The 15,998-nt window shown below is 45.8% G+C and overlaps 1 protein-coding gene across 1 annotated transcript in view; it reads right to left on the bottom strand.

Moving 5' to 3' along the window:
• Nucleotides 1-13,538, bottom strand: part of LOC144735929 (serine/threonine-protein kinase SBK1-like) — a 58,435-nt gene extending 44,897 nt beyond the window's left edge. Inside the window, exon 1 of the mRNA XM_078618509.1 lies at nucleotides 13,362-13,538. The gene's annotated coding sequence lies outside the window, so the exon portion shown is untranslated. The remainder of the gene's footprint in view (nucleotides 1-13,361) is intronic.
• Nucleotides 13,539-15,998: the final 2,460 nt, after the last annotated feature.

Consider the following 15,998-nt stretch of genomic DNA (forward strand, 5'->3'; position numbering starts at 1 on the left):
ACCTCTTTCAGAAACCTATTTCAGCCACCACTTTCAAGCACCTATTTGAAACACCTATTCCAGCAAACTATTTCAGCAACCTCTGTCAGCCACTTCTGTCAGCCACCTCTGTCAGCCACCTCTGTCAGCCACCTCTGTCAGCCACCTCTGTCAGCCACCTCTGTCAGCCACCTCTGTCAGCCACCTCTGTCAGCCACCTCTGTCAGCCACCTCTGTCAGCCACCTCTGTCAGCCACCTCTGTCAGCCACCTCTGTCAGCCACCTCTGTCAGCCACCTCTGTCAGCCACCTCTGTCAGCCACCTCTGTCAGCCACCTCTGTCAGCCACCTCTGTCAGCCACCTCTGTCAGCCACCTCTGTCAGCCACCTCTGTCAGCCACCTCTGTCAGCCACCTCTGTCAGCCACCTCTGTCAGCCACCAATTTCAGCTACCTCTTTCAGACACCTATTTCAGCCACCTCTTTCCACCACCTATTTCCACCACCAATTTCCGCCACCAATTTCAGCCACATATTTCAGCCACATATTTCAGCCACATATTTCAGCCACATATTTCAGCCACATATTTCTCTTATTTTCACCACCTATTTCACGCACCTATTTCAGCCATCTATTTGAGCCACCTCTTTCAGCCACCACTTTCAACCACCTATTTGAACCACCTATTTGAACCACCGATTCCATCCACCTATTTCAGTAAATCTTGGTTAGCCACCTCTTTCAGTCACCTCATGTCGCCACCTCTTTCGGCAACCTCTTTCCACCACTAATTTGATCCACCTATTACAGCCACCTATTTCAGCCACATATTTCAGCCACATATTTCAGCCACCTCTGTCAGCCACCTCTTTCAGTCACCTCTTGTTACCACCTCTTTCCACAACCTCTTTCCACCACTAATTTGATCCACCTATTACAGCCACCTATTACAGCCACCTATTTCAGCCACATATTTCAGCCACATATTTCAGCCACATTTTTCAGCCACATATTTCAGCCTCCTATTTTCACCACCTATTTCAGCCACCTGTCAGATACCTATTTAAGTCACCTATTTCAGCTGCCTATTTCAGCCATCTATTTGAGCCACCTCTTTCAACCACCACTTTCAACCATCTATTTCAACCACCGATTCCAGCCACCTATTTCAGCCACCTCTTTCAGACAATCTATGTCAGACACCTATTTCAGCCACCTCTTTCCGCAACCTATCTCCACCACTAATTTGAGCCACCTATTACAGCCACCTCTTTCCGCCAGCTATTTCAGCCAATTCTTTCAACCACCTCTTTCAGCCACCTCTTTCAACCAATTATTTCAGCCACCGATTTCAACCACCTATTTAAGCCACATTTTTAAGCCACATTTTAAAAACCACCTCTGTCAGCCCCCTATTTCAACAACTTATTTCAGCTACCTCTTTCAACCACCAATTTCAGCCACCTCTTTCCACAACCTATTTCTGCCACCAATTTCTGCCACCAATTTCTGCCACCACTTTCAACCATCTATTTCATCCACTTATTTCAAACACCTCTTTCAGCCACCTATTTCAGATGCCTATTTCAGCCACCTCTGTCAGCCATCTCTGTCAGCCACCTATTTCAGCCACGTATTTCAGCCAATTCTTTCAACCACCTCTTTCAGCTACCTCTTTCAGCCACCTCTTTCAGCCACCTCTGTCAGCCACCTCTGTCAGCCACCTCTGTCAGCCACCTCTGTCAGCCACCTCTGTCAGCCACCTCTGTCAGCCACCTCTGTCAGCCACCTCTGTCAGCCACCTCTGTCAGCCACCTCTGTCAGCCACCTCTGTCAGCCACCTCTGTCAGCCACCTCTGTCAGCCACCTCTGTCAGCCACGTATTTCAGCCACATATTTCAGCCACCTATTTCAGCCACTTCTTTCAACCACCTCTTTCAGCTACCTCTTTCAGCCACCAATTTCAACAATCTATTTCAGCTACTTCTTTCATACTCTTTGGTTCTTTCGGTGAAGTCAGGTAGGTAAAAAACATTAAATTAAAAATGATAAGAAATAATATATTACTACTTCTTTCAGGCACCACTTTCAACCACCACTTTTAACCACCTATTTCAGCCACCTACTTCTGCCACCTATTTCTGCCACTTATTTCAGCCACCACTTTCAGCCACCACTTTCAGCCACTTCTTTCCACATCCTATTTCAGCCACCTATTTCAGCCACCTCTTTCAGCCACCACTTTCAACCACCTATTTGAACCACCTATTTGAACCACCGATTCCATCCACCTATTTCAGTAAATCTTGGTTAGCCACCTCTTTCAGTCACCTCATGTCGCCACCTCTTTCGGCAACCTCTTTCCACCACTAATTTGATCCACCTATTACAGCCACCTATTTCAGCCAAATATTTCAGCCACATATTTCAGCCACCTCTTTCAGTAAATCTTGGTCAGCCACCTCTTTCAGTCACCTCTTGTTACCACCTCTTTCCACAACCTCTTTCCACCACTAATTTGATCCACCTATTACAGCCACCTATTACAGCCACCTATTTCAGCCACATATTTCATTCACATTTTTCAGCCACATATTTCAGCCTCCTATTTTCACCACCTATTTCAGCCACCTGTCAGATACCTATTTAAGTCACCTATTTCAGCTGCCTATTTCAGCCATCTATTTGAGCCACCTCTTTCAACCACCACTTTCAACCATCTATTTCAACCACCGATTCCAGCCACCTATTTCAGCCACCTCTTTCAGACAATCTATGTCAGACACCTATTTCAGCCACCTCTTTCCGCAACCTATCTCCACCACTAATTTGAGCCACCTATTACAGCCACCTCTTTCCGCCAGCTATTTCAGCCAATTCTTTCAACCACCTCTTTCAGCCACCTCTTTCAACCAATTATTTCAGCCACCGATTTCAACAACTTATTTCAGCTACCTCTTTCAACCACCAATTTCAGCCACCTCTTTCCACAACCTATTTCTGCCACCAATTTCTGCCACCAATTTCTGCCACCACTTTCAACCATCTATTTCATCCACTTATTTCAAACACCTCTTTCAGCCACCTATTTCAGATGCCTATTTCAGCCACCTCTGTCAGCCATCTCTGTCAGCCACCTATTTCAGCCACGTATTTCAGCCAATTCTTTCAACCACCTCTTTCAGCCACCTCTTTCAGCCACCTCTGTCAGCCACCTCTGTCAGCCACCTCTGTCAGCCACCTCTGTCAGCCACCTCTGTCAGCCACCTCTGTCAGCCACCTCTGTCAGCCACCTCTGTCAGCCACCTCTGTCAGCCACCTCTGTCAGCCACCTCTGTCAGCCACGTATTTCAGCCACATATTTCAGCCACCTATTTCAGCCACTTCTTTCAACCACCTCTTTCAGCTACCTCTTTCAGCCACCAATTTCAACAATCTATTTCAGCTACTTCTTTCATACTCTTTGGTTCTTTCGGTGAAGTCAGGTAGGTAAAAAACATTAAATTAAAAATGATAAGAAATAATATATTACTACTTCTTTCAGGCACCACTTTCAACCACCACTTTTAACCACCTATTTCAGCCACCTACTTCTGCCGCCTATTTCTGCCACCTATTTCAGCCACCACTTTCAGCCACCACTTTCAGCCACTTCTTTCCACATCCTATTTCAGCCACCTATTTCAGCCAACCTATTTCAGCCACCTATTTCAGCCTACCTATTTCAGCCTACCTATTTCAGCCACCCTATTTCAGCCACCTCTTTCAACCATCTATTTCAGCCACATTTTCAGGCATCACTTTCAACCAACTATTTCAGCCACCTATTTAAGCCACCTATTTCAACCACCTATTTCAGCGACCTCTTTCAGCCACATATTCAGACACCACTTTCAACCATCTATTTCATCCACTGCTTTCAGCCACCTCTTTCACCCACCGTTTTCCAGCATCTATTTCAGCTACCTCTTTCAGCCACCTATTTCAACCACCTATTTCAGACATCTATTTGAGCCACCTATTTCAATTACTTATTTCAACCACCTATTTCAGCTATCTATTTGAGCCACCTATTCAGCCAACTCTTTTAGCCATCTATTTTAGCTACCTCTTTCAACTACCTATTTTAGCCACCTTTTCAGCCACATATCTCAGCCACCTATTTTTCAGCCACCGATTTCAACCACTTCTTTCAACCACTTATTTCATCCATCTATGTCAGCCAGCTATTTCAGCCACCTATTTCAGGAACCTCTTTCAACCACCTCTTTCAGCCACCTATTTCAGCCATCTCTTTCAGTCACCTCTTTCAGCCACATCTTTCCGCCACCTATTTCAGGAACCTCTTTCAACCACCGATTTCAGCCACCTATTTCAGCCACATATCTCAGCCACCTATTTTTCAGCCACCTATTTCAACCACTTCTTTCAACCACTTCTTTCAACCACTTATTTCATCCACCTATGTCAGCCAGCTATCTCAGCCACCTATTCAGCCAACTCTTTCAGCCATTTATTTCAGCCACCTCTTTCAACCACCTCCTTCAGCCACCTCTTTCAACCACCTATTCCAGCCACCTATTTCAGCCACGTATTTCAGCCACATATTTCAGCCACCTATTTCAGCCACTTCTTTCAACCACCTCTTTCAGCTACCTCTTTCAGCCACCAATTTCAACAATCTATTTCAGCTACTTCTTTCATACTCTTTGGTTCTTTCGGTGAAGTCAGGTAGGTAAAAAACATTAAATTAAAAATGATAAGAAATAATATATTACTACTTCTTTCAGGCACCACTTTCAACCACCACTTTTAACCACCTATTTCAGCCACCTACTTCTGCCACCTATTTCTGCCACTTATTTCAGCCACCACTTTCAGCCACCACTTTCAGCCACTTCTTTCCACATCCTATTTCAGCCACCTATTTCAGCCACCTCTTTCAGCCACCACTTTCAACCACCTATTTGAACCACCTATTTGAACCACCGATTCCATCCACCTATTTCAGTAAATCTTGGTTAGTCACCTCTTTCAGTCACCTCATGTCGCCACCTCTTTCGGCAACCTCTTTCCACCACTAATTTGATCCACCTATTACAGCCACCTATTTCAGCCAAATATTTCAGCCACATATTTCAGCCACCTCTTTCAGTAAATCTTGGTCAGCCACCTCTTTCAGTCACCTCTTGTTACCACCTCTTTCCACAACCTCTTTCCACCACTAATTTGATCCACCTATTACAGCCACCTATTACAGCCACCTATTTCAGCCACATATTTCATTCACATTTTTCAGCCACATATTTCAGCCTCCTATTTTCACCACCTATTTCAGCCACCTGTCAGATACCTATTTAAGTCACCTATTTCAGCTGCCTATTTCAGCCATCTATTTGAGCCACCTCTTTCAACCACCACTTTCAACCATCTATTTCAACCACCAATTCCAGCCACCTATTTCAGCCACCTCTTTCAGACAATCTATGTCAGACACCTATTTCAGCCACCTCTTTCCGCAACCTATCTCCACCACTAATTTGAGCCACCTATTACAGCCACCTCTTTCCGCCAGCTATTTCAGCCAATTCTTTCAACCACCTCTTTCAGCCACCTCTTTCAACCAATTATTTCAGCCACCGATTTCAACAACTTATTTCAGCTACCTCTTTCAACCACCAATTTCAGCCACCTCTTTCCACAACCTATTTCTGCCACCAATTTCTGCCACCAATTTCTGCCACCACTTTCAACCATCTATTTCATCCACTTATTTCAAACACCTCTTTCAGCCACCTATTTCAGATGCCTATTTCAGCCACCTCTGTCAGCCATCTCTGTCAGCCACCTATTTCAGCCACGTATTTCAGCCAATTCTTTCAACCACCTCTTTCAGCCACCTCTTTCAGCCACCTCTGTCAGCCACCTCTGTCAGCCACCTCTGTCAGCCACCTCTGTCAGCCACCTCTGTCAGCCACCTCTGTCAGCCACCTCTGTCAGCCACCTCTGTCAGCCACCTCTGTCAGCCACCTCTGTCAGCCACCTCTGTCAGCCACCTCTGTCAGCCACCTCTGTCAGCCACCTCTGTCAGCCACCTCTGTCAGCCACGTATTTCAGCCACATATTTCAGCCACCTATTTCAGCCACTTCTTTCAACCACCTCTTTCAGCTACCTCTTTCAGCCACCAATTTCAACAATCTATTTCAGCTACTTCTTTCATACTCTTTGGTTCTTTCGGTGAAGTCAGGTAGGTAAAAAACATTAAATTAAAAATGATAAGAAATAATATATTACTACTTCTTTCAGGCACCACTTTCAACCACCACTTTTAACCACCTATTTCAGCCACCTACTTCTGCCGCCTATTTCTGCCACCTATTTCAGCCACCACTTTCAGCCACCACTTTCAGCCACTTCTTTCCACATCCTATTTCAGCCACCTATTTCAGCCAACCTATTTCAGCCACCTATTTCAGCCTACCTATTTCAGCCTACCTATTTCAGCCACCCTATTTCAGCCACCTCTTTCAACCATCTATTTCAGCCACATTTTCAGGCATCACTTTCAACCAACTATTTCAGCCACCTATTTAAGCCACCTATTTCAACCACCTATTTCAGCGACCTCTTTCAGCCACATATTCAGACACCACTTTCAACCATCTATTTCATCCACTGCTTTCAGCCACCTCTTTCACCCACCGTTTTCCAGCATCTATTTCAGCTACCTCTTTCAGCCACCTATTTCAACCACCTATTTCAGACATCTATTTGAGCCACCTATTTCAATTACTTATTTCAACCACCTATTTCAGCTATCTATTTGAACCACCTATTCAGCCAACTCTTTTAGCCATCTATTTTAGCTACCTCTTTCAACTACCTATTTTAGCCACCTTTTCAGCCACATATCTCAGCCACCTATTTTTCAGCCACCGATTTCAACCACTTCTTTCAACCACTTATTTCATCCATCTATGTCAGCCAGCTATTTCAGCCACCTATTTCAGGAACCTCTTTCAACCACCTCTTTCAGCCACCTATTTCAGCCATCTCTTTCAGTCACCTCTTTCAGCCACATCTTTCCGCCACCTATTTCAGGAACCTCTTTCAACCACCGATTTCAGCCACCTATTTCAGCCACATATCTCAGCCACCTATTTTTCAGCCACCTATTTCAACCACTTCTTTCAACCACTTCTTTCAACCACTTATTTCATCCACCTATGTCAGCCAGCTATTTCAGCCACCTATTCAGCCAACTCTTTCAGCCATTTATTTCAGCCACCTCTTTCAACCACCTCCTTCAGCCACCTCTTTCAACCACCTATTCCAGCCACCTATTTCAGCCACCTCTTGCAGCCACATCTTTCCGCCAACCAATTTCAGGAACCTCTTTCAACCACCTCTTTCAGCCACCTACTTCAGCCACCTCTTTCAGTCACCTCTTTCAGCCACATCTTTCCACCACCTATTTCAGGAACCTCTTTCAACCACCTATTTCAGCCACCTATTTCAGCCACCTATTTCAGCCACCTATTTCATCTGCCTATTTCAGCCACATATTTCACCACCTATTTCAAGGTACAATACTCACAATTCAGTTATCGTGCATGCCAGTTCGCAAAATATCCTGGTGTTCCATAACAAACACCAATAGTAGCGCTACTAGGTGGCTGAAATAGGTGGCTACATTTTTTTGTTCACTTTATTTTTAATATTTTTCTATCGACGTGACTTTACCGAAAGAACCAAAGAATTTGAGCCACCTATTACAGCCATCTATTTTAGACACCTCTTTTAGCCACCTATTTCAGCCACCTATTTCAACCACCTATGTCAGCTGCTTTCTTCCACTACCTATTTCAATGCCCTATTACAACGGGGGGGGGGGGCGGGGGGGGCCCGTCCTTTCTCCCGAATCACTTTTACCGCAATAGCTAGAGATGTTTTTAACCCATATACAATAATATGTAGGCTATAACTATAAATATTACAAGTTGGGGCATTGAACCTCCCTGCGTGCTGCCCGCTTGGGTGGAAAGAAAAGGTGCAGTACGTCAAATAGAAAATAGTTGTTTTCCCCAACAATGTAACAAAACGATAGACGAAATATAAGCAGCTGTAGCAAAGAAAGTCCGACGTATTTAGCAGTATAACATAGAAATCAGCATCGCAGTACTACATATCAGTAAATAGCGTGACGTGAGCAAACGAAACAATTTAAATGCATTGAAGAAGCTAGAATAAGTCTACATTATAGAGCAGCAGTACGCACATTTAATTTAAGAAGCAGGCTACAGTCTAGGTTATAGACTGGCAGTACATTGACCGAGGTAAAGAGGCAGGCAACAGTCCACATTATAGACTGGCATACACTCACCGTGCCTAATAATAATATTTAGCGTGTAGATAGACTGCCAGTGCACTGACTTTGAATTAATAAGCAGGCAGCAGGCCACATGACAGACTGCCAGTGCACATGCGCAGCTTCATACAAATGTGTACAGTCTACATAAGAGACTGCCAGTACAGTGAGCAGGCAACAGTGGACAGTATAGACTGGCAGTACACCGAGTGCGATCAAGAAGCAGGCTGCAGTGTAGATAAGTGGAAGTGTTGTACTTTAAAAGTGTAATAGTATTTGTATAAATGTATTTAGTAATAGCATTAAAGATTGCATGGTAATTAGTCTATGTACGTGTCAGTAACGAAAGAAGCAATGTGCGTCACGTTAGGGAAAGTTGGAAATAAGAAGATAAATTAATGTGTTAAAAAAGTGAATTAATAAAGTACGTTGACGACGTTGTTGCTGGCATGTTGGTTTGTAATTTGTCCAGCGAATGCGAAATGGAGAGTCATTTAATTAATGGTGATGCATTGCAATATAATTTGCAGAAGCGTTAATAAACACCGTGTAAAGAATAAATAACCGAGTCCCCGGCGGCGATGTTTACTGCACATCGCAGCAGGTTATCATTTGAAGCTGAGCCGACCTAATGGAAAGTTTGTGAGGCAAAAGAGACAATGGCTGTCTTTTGTTGTCCTAGCGACCTGAAATAGAGCAGTGAGTATGCAGGGGAAGAAAGCGTGTTACATAGTGTATATCTACTGTAATGAAATATCTTGTTTGAACATTTAGCGGCGAGCGAAAGTGAAAAATCAATGTTAACAAAGTAATAATAGTTTGTGACTTAAAGTCTTGCTCACAATTGGAAAGTTTGTGAGCAAAGAGACACATTGGGTGGACTGTGATGTCTTAAGGGAATTAAATGTAGTAGCCAGGGGAGAAAGCGTATTACATCGTGTAGATTTACTGTCATAAAACATTTGGTTAATGAGTACGCTGTATTATTAAAAAACAGTAATAGAAATGAGAGCGATAAGATAGATGTGTGTTTGAAGGGAGCTCTAAATTCGTGTGTATTACCTCGCTCAGTGTCCGCACGAAAGAGAAATGACCACTCACCCCCACCGAACGTGTGTGACTTGGTAGGGGCAGTCCCCCCCCCCCCACCGAAGGCGCGTGAGATGGTATGGTTGAGCACTAAATCGCTAATTAAACAACTTTAAAGTTGACGGACGGGAAAACGAAATAGCACTGGCTCACCACGGGGCTTACGGCGTGGTACCTGGCTACTTTTTTTTACCCGTACACCCCACGGTTTGGGAGCCAAATCCTTCGCAAAGTTTGGGACGCACACACACAGACAGACAAAAATGCCTTTAATAGGTTTTTTTTTGTTGCACTGTGTATTGGGTTTAGAGGAAGACAGTATCACAGTGATAGTATTAATAATCAAATTTCAAGGGACAATACTCACAATTAAGTTATCGTGCGTGCCAGTTCACAAAATATCCTGGTGTTCAGTAACAAACACCAGCAGTAGCGCTACTATATTTCACGCGAGGTATTTTTTGGAAATACATTTTTTTCATTCGTAACAATGTTTTTTTGGCATTCCTGGTTAATTGTTGAAATTATTTTATGTTTCTTAACATGTTGTTACCTGTTTATCTGTTGATTCGGGGGCCACCATGTGGCCGACTGGGCCCCTATGCGTTGCATAATGCTGTGTGTAAGACGTGCGAGCCTTTCCCCTACGCTGAACTGCCGATTTTCAATGAATGGGGAGCGGCTATAGTGAGGTAATTGGTGGCGTCGAGACGCAGGGCCGACATCTGTCATCCCAGCGTCCACGGCGTAAGCTTCAGCTGCATGACGTCATCGAGACGTCCCATCAACATCATCATAACCGCATGTGATGCTGCACACGGGCGACTAATCTAGCACGGGGTTGTTAAACATCGCTTTTTTAACATTACCGGTATCGGCACACACAAAAAAAGGTTTGCTATAAAATACATGGAACAAAGATCCCAAGTGCTGCTAGCGAGCAACCTATGAAGGTCAGAACACCCGGCCGCATTTGTCTTCGTAGTGGCGATGTTTACACACCGCACCAGGTACTCATTTAAGGATGAGTCGACCTAGGGGAGGAGGCCCAGGACCGATTTAGATAATCGTCACTGGTGTTAGCGCAGCGCGCTAACCGCTACCCCCACCACTCTCCAGCCACACGGAACACGTCTGGCACGGAGACATACACCCCCATACAAAGATAAAGACCCCCGTGTTGCCCCTTACAGACAGTTGGGGCAAGTGCTGTTAGCGAGCACCTATGCAGGGTGGCAAGGCACACGAGGGGGTGGGTGGTCAACACCACGGCCAGCCGCCTTTGTCTCCCCAGTGGCAATGTTTACTACACACCGCACCAGGTACTCATTTGAGGCTGAGTCGACCTCGGGGAGGCCCATGACCGGTTCAGATAATCGCATACACACAGCGAACAAGGTAAATGACGTGCGTACAATTAAAATTGTGTAAAAAAAAAAGTGCATTACCGTGTAACTGCATGACAAACCGGTAAAAAAAAACGGTTCGTCACAAATATAAACGTAACGCGTCATTAGCTTCATGACCGGAGACCCGAAGGAAGCTCCCGCAGAGGGGGCCTGTGTAGTCCCCAGAGATCGCAGGGTTCGTGTAAGCGGTGGGGTCGAGTGTGGGCAAACGCGCATCTCTTTCCAAGACGTCTTGCTCCATCGTGTGAAAGAGGAGGCCAAGATTCGTCTCTCACTACCAGGGGGCTGCCGCCTCCCCCCCTCTCGTTGGGGCTCTCTGCCAGCAGTGGGGTCCCCACTGAAAAGCCTACGGGCTCGGTAGGGGGGGGTCGCGTCGGTTTTATGAGGTTCGTTCCTCTATCTCGGGAGGGGGGGTTATTTTCCCGGATGAAATATATTTGAATAAAAAAATACAAATATGACATTAATCTGCACAGATATGAACGGCGATATTACATCGGGCGTTCAACTCCCGTGTGCGTGACACAAGGCAAGCAAAAATAATGATGCGCACAATACAAAAACACATGCTGCCAGTACCACTCCTTCCCCGGCCGCCTTTGTCTCTCCAGATGTCGCCCGTATAGCCTTAGACTGCAGGGGCAAATGCTACGCCCGGTCGCCTTTGTCTCCCCGGTGCCGATGTTATTCACACACACAGCGCACACCGGGTTCTCATTTTAAAGCAAGAGTCCACGTCGGGGCGAGTCCCGGAACCGGTTTCTATGTTCGTCACCGATGTTGGCTGCGAGCAGAAATCGAACTCAGATGGCCGGATTCGGTGGCGCAGTGCGCTAACTACTGCGCCACCGCTCACAATAAATACACAACACACACAAGCCAAAGGCCACCCACATAGCTCTGAATAGGCTGTTCGGGTAAGTGTCGTTAGCGAGTAAGCGCATGTGAAGGCCGAAACAACACACGAGGGGGTGTGGCCAGCACCACGCCCGGCCGCCTTTGTCTTCCCAATGCTGATGGGTTTTTTTTTTACACACCGGATGCGGTTGCACCCGAGTCAAGCATGGCTCGCAGGGCTATACCTAAGCAATGAAACTGAGGAACTACTGTATATGTAAAGGTTGAGTCGATCTAGGTAAGGTCCTGAACCGTTTCAAATATTCACCATTCCTTTCCTGTAAACATCTGGCAGTTTACCAAACTTTGGTTGAAGCGAAGCTGTCGGTGAGACACTGCACTTTGAACCTGGTAACATAACTGGCTTGCGTTGAGCTACTAATGATGATATGGCCGCGTGGCTAACGGGATGTGTAACACAAAATGTTTGTCATTTTTGACATTCAGTGTCTCATCAGCAGTGATGTTTGATTGGCCCAATGCTGCTGGTCCGAGCGCTTCGAACCGAGCGACCCCGGGTTCGATTCCCCGCTCACGGTCAATGCCAGTGACGATTTTCCGAACCGGTCCTAGGCCTCTCCCTGGCTCGACTCGGGCTCAAATGGGTACCCGGTGCGATGCGCAAACATCGCCATTGGGGGAGACAAAGGCGGTCGGGCGTGGTTGCTGACCATACTCGACCCCCCCCCCCCCACGTTACCTTACAGCCAGTGCTGCTACTCGCTAACAATGCTTGCCCCAACAGTCTGTTAAGGCAATACGACAGGGGTGAGGTGGGATCTTTGTCTCGGGTGCGGCGACGACGATGGCGACGAGGGCTGGACGTGCCGTCGCCGATTCTGCCGCGATGCTGTGCATTAGGGATGCAGGACGCAGCGAATGGACGGACGGGCGAAGAGATCGTGAGAGACAGAGTGAGAGAGACAGAGAGCGAGACAGCGAGAGAGAGACAGAGAGCGAGACAGCGAGAGAGAGACAGAGAGAGCGAGAGACCGTGAGAGCGAGAGACACAGAGACAGAGCGAGAGAGCGAATTCTGCCGCATTCTCCTCGACAGCGCGCAACGGACACAACAGATCTGCACGGCGCGAATGGTGAAGATGTCCACACGTTGCGTTGTGTTAACCCTGCCTCACCCTCACGGGCATTCACCCACAGCCACCAAAGACAAAACAGACCCCCCCCCCGTGTAAACCTTTAAATAACAGTCCATTGCAGCGAGTGCTGCAAGCGAACGCCGATTAAAGCTGACACTGCACACGGAGGAGCCAGTATGGTCAGCACCACGCCCGGCAGGCTTTGTCTCCCCCAGCGGCGACGTTTGACACATTTGAGGCCGAGTCGACCTAGGGGAGAGCCCAGGTTACCGATTCAGATAATCTTCACCGGTGTTGGCCCGGAGCCGGGAATCGAACTCGGTGACCGCCGGGTTCGTAGCGCAGCGCGCTAACAACGACACTACCGCTCCCCACACTCACCCACCCTCACTCACCCTGACCCTCACCCTGACCCTCACTCACTCTCCCTCATTCTGACCCTCACTCACCCTGACCCTCACCCTGAACCTCACTCACCCTCACTCACTCACTCTCCCTCACTCACCCTCACTCCCTCACTCACCCGCAGACCCCTGGGGATCTGGTTCAGGGTCGGAAGCAGCGGCAGCTCAGGGCAGGCGACGCGCTCATTGCCTCCCGTGGGTCTCGCTCAACGCTCCACTGTCGATTGTGAAGCTGCAGCAGCAGCCAGGGAGGAGGTGTGGAGGAGGAGGGATGGGGGGTGATTGAGCAAGTGAGGTGTGGAGGAGGGATGGGGGGTGAGTGAGCAAGGGGGGGGTGATGGACGAGGAGGAGGCGGAGGAAGCGGTGATCGTCACGGGGCCAATGGCAGGAGGCGAGGCGACGCGTGGGGTCATCCGGGCGATTTAAAGGGGATGAGAGGGGGAGGCGAAAACGCAGGTGCAGCAAGACAACCCGGTTACACAGTACACACACAATACTATACAACACAGCACACACAATAATATACAACACAGTACACTACATACAAAATACTATACAACACAGCACACTACAGACACAATACTATACATCACAGCACACTACGTACACAATACTATACAACACAGTACACTACACACACTACTATACAACACTACACTACGCACACAATACTATACAACACAGTACACTACACACACTACTATACAACACTACACTACGCACACAATACTATACAACACAGTACACTACATACAAAATACTATACAACACAGTACACTACACACAATAATATACAACACAGCACACTACACACACAATACTATACAGCACAGTACACTACGCACACAATACTATACAACACAGTACACTACACACATAATACTATACAGCACAATACACTACATACAAAATACTATACAACACAGCACACTACACACACAATAATATACAACAGTACACTACACACACAATATTATACAAGACAGTACATTACACTCACAATACTATACAACACAGTACACTACGCACACAATACTATACGACACAGCACACTACACACACAATACTATACAACACAGTACACTACACACACAATACTATACAACACAGTACACTACACACAATACTGTACAAGACAGTACACTACACACACAATACTATACAGCACAATACACTACATACAAAATACTATACACCAGAGCACACTACACACACAAAACTATACAACATAGTACACTACACACACAATACAATACAAGACAGTACACGACACTCACAATACTATACAGCACAATACACTACACATACATTACTATACAACATAGTACACTACACACAAAATACTATACCACAGTGCACTACACAATACTATACAACACAGCGCACTACACACACAAAACTATACAACACAGTACACTACGCACACAATACTATACAACACAGCACACTACACACACAATACTATACAACACAGTACACTACACACACAATACTATACAACACAGCACACTACACACAATACTATACAATACAGTACACTACACTCACAATACTATACAACACAGCACACTACACACAATACTATACAATACAGTACACTACACACACAATACTATACAACACAGTACACTACGCACACAATACTATACAAGACGGTACATTACACACAATACTATACAGCACAGTACACTACGCACACTACTATACAACACAACAACCTACACACAATACTATACAACACAGTACACTATGCACACAATACTATACAACACAGTACACTACACACAATACTATACAGCACAGCAGACTACACACACACTACTATATGACACAGTACACTAGATACACAATACTATACAGCACACTACGCACACAATACTATACAGCACAGCACACTACACACACAAATACTATACAACACAGTACACTACACACACACAATACTTTTCAACACATCACACTACACACACAATACTATACAATACAGTACACTACACACACAATACTATACAACACAGCACACTACTCACAAAATACTATACAACACAATACACTACACACACAATACTATAAAGCACACTACACACACAATACTATACAACACAGCACACTACACACAAAATACTATACAACACAGTGCACTACACACACAATACTATACAAGACGGTACATTACACTCACAATACTATAAAAGACGGTACACTACACTCACAATACTATACAACACAGTACACTACACACAATACTATACAGCACAGCAGACTACACACACACTACTATACGACACAGTACACTAGATACACAATACTATACAGCACACTACGCACACAATACTATACAGCACAGCACACTACACACACAAATACTATACAACACAGTACACTACACACACACAATACTATACAACACATCACACTACACACACAATACTATACAATACAGTACACTACACACACAATACTATACAACACAGCACACTACACACACAATACTATACAACACAGCACACTACACACAAAATACTATACAACACAATACACTACACACCCAATACTATACAACACAGCACACTACACACAAAATACTATACCACAGTGCACTACACACAATACTATTGTAGGGGTGTTAGAGAGAGAGCCGTTATGCATGGCAGCTTATGGGAAACAAACACAGTGGGCGGGGCTACGTGAGTGCACGGGGGGGGGGGGTGCTCTCAACGACGTCCGCACCAGGCAGCCCGGGGCCCCACCCCTC

Source organism: Lampetra planeri, chromosome 58 (genome assembly GCF_965212315.1).
Source record: "Lampetra planeri chromosome 58, kcLamPlan1.2.h2, whole genome shotgun sequence".
Classification (NCBI taxonomy): Eukaryota; Metazoa; Chordata; class Hyperoartia; order Petromyzontiformes; family Petromyzontidae; genus Lampetra; species Lampetra planeri.